The sequence below is a fragment of the Microtus oregoni genome, unplaced genomic scaffold (assembly GCF_018167655.1).
Source record: "Microtus oregoni isolate MIOR12 unplaced genomic scaffold, Mior012 000080F_ref0000499, whole genome shotgun sequence".
Lineage (NCBI taxonomy): Eukaryota > Metazoa > Chordata > Mammalia > Rodentia > Cricetidae > Microtus > Microtus oregoni.
This window is the reverse complement of record NW_024544538.1, coordinates 2,686,948-2,694,028: the sequence shown is the minus strand read 5'-3', so window position 1 is coordinate 2,694,028 and position 7,081 is coordinate 2,686,948. Positions and strand designations below refer to the sequence as shown.

General features: G+C 39.3%; 1 non-coding gene across 1 annotated transcript; it reads right to left on the bottom strand.

The window, feature by feature from the left end:
* Positions 1-3,774: 3,774 nt before the first annotated feature.
* Trnan-auu lies at positions 3,775-3,847 on the bottom strand. The gene has a single exon. It is a non-coding gene; the product is annotated as a tRNA-Asn (tRNA).
* Between the last annotated feature and the right edge of the window lie 3,234 nt (positions 3,848-7,081).

Below are 7,081 nucleotides of genomic sequence, written 5' to 3'. Positions count from 1 at the left end.
AGATAAATGCTGTCTCAAAAGAAAAACAAACAAAAAAAAAACAGAAACAAAAAGAATGTGGCAGAAAGAAAATGAGCGTGTAAAGTCATAACTCCTTATCGCTCAGCCAATGAGGAAAAGGAGGGAGGGACTTTTGTTAGAGTTATAAAAAACTATTCCCTGCACCCAAGCACTGTATCTGCCATTCTAGACTGGCCCCTAGCTTTACAACAGCATAAACTGCCTCCCTTGCACTACTCTTGAGTATCCAGTGTTCTTATTATGAAGAGAGGGTCCACATATCTCTCATTCGCTAAGGGTGGAAATATAAGTTAGTCCAACAACTAGGGAAACCTGTAGAGAGGTTCCTCAAAAAAATAATAGATAAAAGCAGAACTTCTATAATAATCCAGAATAAGAATAAACCATTATGGCCATTTTCAGTTTGAAGTGCATTTAGAGCTCATCAGTTAATGACAGATAAGCCAAAGACACTAGGCTAGACTCCTATCTTTCCTAGCTAGCAGCTGCCACTTAGGGTGCTTTTTAGTTTACTTTCCTGTTAAAAAGTTACAGTCTGCTACATTGCTAAGCCCATGTATCATGCAAGACCAGAAGGATGGGGATTTATTGTAGGGACTGTGGTAGGTCACTCACTGGGAGAGAGTGTAAATTGTGGGAGAAAGAGGGAAGGAATTTCCTTGTGATTAGGGATGGCAAATACCACTATTTTGCACCAAATTGGTGGCCAGCCATTCCTTGACAATGCCTGACTTTGCAATGTCAAAAACGTGAGTACTTCACTTTCTAAAAACATTTTGATTCTTCACAAATTTCATAACATGCATAGTATGAAGTAAAGATCATTGCTTTTTACATTTATCTATACTACTCCTGGTTATATAGATGAATGAATCAAATCAACATACATATAGTTGCATTCCTATATTTTTCCCTTTTCCATACTTCTACTCTTCCCAGTTCCTTCCCCACCTTCTCTCCCATCCAGATCCACTCCCTTTCTGTTTTGTTAGAAAGGAAGAGGCTTCTAAAGAGATGATAAAATATAAGATGAAGCAAGAAACCATCACATTGAAACTGGACAAAGCAAACCAATAGAAGAAAAAGAGCTCAAGAGAAGGCACAAGAACCAGAGACCCACTCATTCACATACTCAGGAGTCCAAAAAAAAACACTAAACTGGAATCTGTTATATTATCTCAGAGGACCTGGTGGCCCTGCAGGCCCTGTGTTTGCTACTTCAGTCTCTGTGAGTTCATATGAGCTTTGTTCATGTTGACTTAGAGGGCCTTGTTCTCCTGGTGTCCTCCATTTCCTCTGACTCCTGTATTCTTTCTGATTCCTCTTCCATAGGATTTCCTGAACTCTGAGGGGTGGGATTTGATAGAGACATCCCATTTTGAGCTATGTATCCAAAAGTGTGTCTGATTGTGGGTCTCTTTATATGTTCCCATCTGATGTAGGATGAAGCTTCTCTAATGATAGCTCACTAAGGCACTGGTCTATGATTATAGAAAAATATCATCAAAATCATTTTATAAATACTGTTTTTTTTAAACCAGTAGAATTTGTTTTTAACTCTACTATCCAGTCTTGGTTCTTGGTCAGGTGTGAGGTCCATCTCACGGAGACAATGGTTTGCTATTCCACAGCTTTGTGCCTCCATTGCCTTAGCATATTCTTCATACAGGACAACACCAAAGATCAAAGGGTTTGTGGTAGAATTTGTGTTTACTTTTCTCTCTTGGTAGCTTGCAGAGTACTTTCCTGTACTGAAGACACTAGAACATAGGAGTGAAGGCTCTGTGTGTAGCCACTAGTTTGACTTTTCCATGCTCAATCAATTGTGTGGGTGTTGTTTTTAGTAATGGGGCCTTGCTGTCTGTCAGTTTATGGGCAGTTATGCACCTGTTGTCTTAGCACCAGTCTGGGTTGTTTGGGGATTTTCATGAAACCTCTTGGGCCAAAAACTCAAATAGGTGTAACCCAGCCCTGCTACTGGAAGCTTCATTTGGTGACAAGAGATGGCCAGTTGAGACTCTGATTTCCCCATTAACTGGAAGCTAAATAGGATATTCATCATATACTTTAGGAAGTTTTTACTGTACTAGGTTTCCATACCAACTCTCTAGTGGCCCTCATTTTCTAACTGTCTCTCCCAGCATTCCATCACCCTCCGCAGCTGACCCTCACATTCCAGTCCCCCTATTTCTTTCCCATCCCCTCCACCTTTAGTCCACTCTTACGATCTATTTGATTTTCCCATTCCAAGGAAGATACATGTGCCCCATCCCTATCCCTGTCACTTCCCCTATACCTAACCTCTTTAATTCTGTGGATTGTATCTTGGTTAGATATGTGTTTGAATATAAATGGCCCTGTAGACTCATATGTTTGAATGTTTACCCCAAAAGGAGTGGCACTATTAGAAGGTATGGCATTGTTGGAGCAGGTATGACCTTGTTGGAGGAAATGTGCCACTGTGAGGGTGGGCTTTGACGTCTCAGGAATTCAAGCTAGGCCTAAAGTAACATTCATTTCTGCTTCCTGAAGATCAATATGTAGAACTCTCAGCCCCTTCTTCAGCACAACATCTGCCTGCATTGTATGCTTTCTGCCATGATGATAATAAACTGCATCTCTGAAACTAATTGTAAGCCATCCCCAATGAAATGTTTTTCCTTATAAGAGTTTCCATATTCATGGTGTCTTTTCACAGCAATTAAACACTAACAAGATAGTTATCATTTATATAACAGCTAATGAGCACATATAAGTAAATACATACCATATATTTCTTTCTGAAACTGGGTACCTTACTTAGGATGGCTTTTTTCTAGTACCATCCATATGCCTGCAAATTTCATGATATAATTTTTAATGGTTGAGTAATACTCCATTGTGTAAATGTAGCAATTTACCCATTCCTCTGTTGAGGGACATCTAGGTTGTATCTAATTTCTGGCTATTGTTAAAAGGTGTTAAAGGAAGACACTTGTTGTTTCCTGGCCGCTTAGCTCTGAAATAATCACACAGAAACTGTATTATTTAAATCACGGTTTGGCCCATTAGCTCTAGCTTCTTATTGACTAACTCTGACATCTTAATTTAACCCATTTCTATTAATCTGTATATCACAGATTAACAGCAAAATTTTGGCATAGACACTCTGGCGGTGGCTCCATTGCTTCTCTCTGGCTCTGCCCTTCTTTCTCCCAGAATTCAGTTTAGTTTTCCCCATGTAGCTCTGTTCTGCCCTTGCCATGGGCTTAAAACAGTTCTTTATTCATTAACAAATAAAAGCAACACAGAGACAGAAGGACATCCCACACCATCAAGTCAGAAATTTTTTTCAGTCTGTAGATTTCAAAGAGGTAAGAGCTCTCTATTGGCTTGGAAGCTTTGCTTTTCCGATCTTCAGGTTGAACCCCAATATCTTTCTCTGGGTCTTTAATAATTATGCTACATAAAGCTGCAATGAACATGACTAAGCAAGTGTCCTTATGGTAGGATGGAGCATCCTGAATGGGAAGCTCTGTCAACCAATCATATCTAGTTAAGGCATGGCTACCTGGCTCCCAGAAAGAAAAACTGGGAGGACCCAGATGCATGCTTTCTCTTGCTCTCGCTCTCTGTACAGCTCCAACTGGACAGATAGGAAGTCGGACCTCCCACTCTTGTAGCGTGAGTTTCCCCTAATAACCACTAAAATATACTTGTTATTCTCGAGCTGGCCTGGTTATTTATTGTACCAACCTATTTCAAAACACCTGGTGCCCAACTTGGGGCTCAAACCTATGACCCTGAAATTAATAGTCTCATGCTCTACCCACTGAGCTAGCCGGGCTTTAAAAAATTCGAGGGACCCTGGATGTTTGAATACTGACAGATAGAAACAATTTACAAAACAATAAGGATCAGCAAGAAGATCGAATAAGTTCTATAAGTAAAATTATTCAACACACACAGACACACACACATATATATATATATTCATATATATATATGAATGTATTTACATTTGTAAATATATAGAGCTGGTTTTGGAGTTGGACTCTGGCTCAGTCCCTCTCTAATTCCAAGCTGTTGTTAAGAGAAAACCCAGAGTTTCTGTCTCATGTTAAGAGCCATGATATGGGACAGAAGTAAAAAATAATTTATAAAACTTCTTTGCCTTTCTTCATATCTATTTTTGTCTTTATCATACCTTTCATTGAATATATATATATATACATATATAGATAATGCTTAAGTTTTCCATAATGAACAATAAATTTCCCTGCAATAATCTTTGAAGTTTCCAGGAAGAAGATGGGGCCCCATAACAACAACTCCACCATATCATGATATGACGTCATGATACTGCTAGCGCTACTACAAGATCTCTTTTGGGTACCAGCTGCACAAGAAGGTTCCAACATGGCTACCTGAAATGAAATGTGCATCATTTACAACATTCTGGCGAGACCTCCACAAAATACTCAGAGACTATTTGCAATTTTACCAGACATTAATCTTGGAATTTAACCATCATTTACTTTCACAGGATCCCCTAAAAAGAACATCGCCCCCATGACAGCTGGAAGAAATTTTAGAGGACAACGTTCCCTCTCCCAGCAAAGTTTGCCCTCAGGCTTAGAGACATCATTTAGGGGTTGATTATAACTGGTATATGGTTGAGGGATGGGGAGGAATTTTATAGTCTCAGGGATCTTTAAAAAAGGGGATAATTGGATGATGGGATAATAGATTGGTACTTGTGAGTCATTGTTTTTAGACAATTATATTAGTATAGATTCTTGTATATTGATACAAAGTTTAAATTATATTGAATATTGTATGCATGTATGCTTCTACCTCTGTTTAAAACATTGTTTATGTATTGATATATATTTACCATATATTGCAGTATACATTACTACCTCTGATCAAGATACATTGTTTACATTTGAAGGTCATTGTCCTCATTTATTGCACAGTTGTTTATTGTCTTTGTCTTTAAGTTAGATAGGTATTGAGAATTATAGATCAATAGTCATCTATGTTTGTCATATTTATATTTAGATTAAACAGGTATCTTTAGATACATAAAGATTATATTCAGTATAGATAGATAATCTTCAACCTCTTCAAAGAGCTGTAAAAAATAGCCTTTAATCTAACTTAGAGTTTTGTGGTAATGAGACACAATCGCTCCTGACAACAGCCATATATTCCTGAGAGAATGTTGAGCACCAAAGACACTCCACCTGGAGCCTTTCTTCTTGGCAGAACTGGCCTTTGGGCAAAAAAAAAAAATGCCCATACCTCAACCACTGACAGAGATACACAGTATCCATAAATGGATAAAACAGGAATGTCATATTCTGCCTAGACAGGGTAAGATAGTTTTGAAAAAGTTTCTTGCCTTTGAAAATGGTCTGAAAAAGGCTAAGTTAGGCCTTAGCCAAAGTTGGTTGCTTCAACATTGCAAATGAGACTTTGGGTCATTGCCCAGGGAGTCAGTTGTCTCTTTCATTTGTTGCACATTTTGGAAGTTTTTTGATTGCACTTCCTGTTTACTCAAGTAATATTGTTTCCCTTCTCAAATCTTCAATGGAGTTAAAGATTAGATAATTGTAGTTACCTTCCTCATGATTTAGCCAAGCTTAATTTCAATGCAATATTTAGACTCCTTGAAATAGAATGTTTAGTAAAATTTTGTTTTGCGTTCCTTGCTTAATATTGTTTATTGTTTTTAATTTTATATTTGGTATCTGTACCTATTGTATATAGTCGTATTGGGTTTAGATAGATCATGTTTAGACAAAAGGGGGAAATTGTGGGGAATCTCTGTTAACCAATCACATCCAGTTAAGGTGTGGCTACCTGGAGCCCAGAAAGAAAAACTGGGAGGACCCAGATGCATGCTCTCCCTTGCTCTTGCTCTCTGCACAGCTCCTGCTAGATAGATAGGAAGTCGGACCTCCCACTCTTGTAGCATGAGTTTCCCCCTATAACCACTAAAATATAATTGTTATTCTTGAGCTGGCCTGGTTAGTTATTGTACTGACCTAATTTGCAACAGCATCCTTTGGGTTTATGTTCAAGAGTGGTAGAGCTGAATCTTGAGGTGGATCAATTCCCATCTCCTTCAGGTATAATTGCCACACTAGTTTCTACAGTGACTATAAAAGTTTGGACTCCCACCAACAATGCAAGAGTGGTCCCCTTGTTCCAATGACAGAAACCAGCCTTGAAAAAAAATACCTCTTGACAGGGTAGGGGCATAGGGATATAGAAATATAGTAAAGATATTCTCTATTTTGATTTTCCAGGTGGACTTATATATGTTTTTCCTAAGGTTCACCTTATTACTCAGCTTCTCTAAGATCATGAACTATAGACCCAATATCTTTTGTTTATAGCTAGTATCCACTTATGAGTGAATACATACCTTATTCATCTTTTTGGGTCTGGGTTACCTCATTTAGTATAGTATTTTCTAGTTCCATTCATTTGTATGAAAATTTCAAGATGTTATTTTTTTAACTTTTTTTTATTGAGAAAAGGAGAAAAAAAAACAAGTTTCCCCCTCCTCAGAGCCTCCCATTTCCCTCCCCCTACTCCCACCCTTCTCCCCCTCCTCCCAACCTTCTCCCCCTCCCCCCACTCCTCTCCCCCTCCCTCTCTAGTCCAAAGAGCAGTCAGGGTTCCCTGCCCTGTGGTAAGTCCTAGGTCCTCCCCCCTCCGTCCATTTCTAGGAAGGTGAACATCCAAACTGGCTAGGCTCCCACAAAGCCAGCACATTACGTAGGTTCAAAATCCCATGCCATTGTCCTTGGCTTCTCATCAGCCCTCATTGTTCGGCATGCTCAGAGAGACCAGTTTTATCCCATGCTTTTTCAGTCTCAGTCCAGCTGGCCTTGGTGAGCTCCCAATAGATCAGCTCCACTGTCTCAGTGGGAGAGTGCACCCCTCATGGTCCCGACTTCTTTGCTCATGTTCTCCCTCCTTCTGCTCCTCATTGGGACCTTGGGAGCTCAGTCCATTGCTCCAGTGTGGGTCTCTGTCTCAATCTCCATCCATCACCAGATGAAGG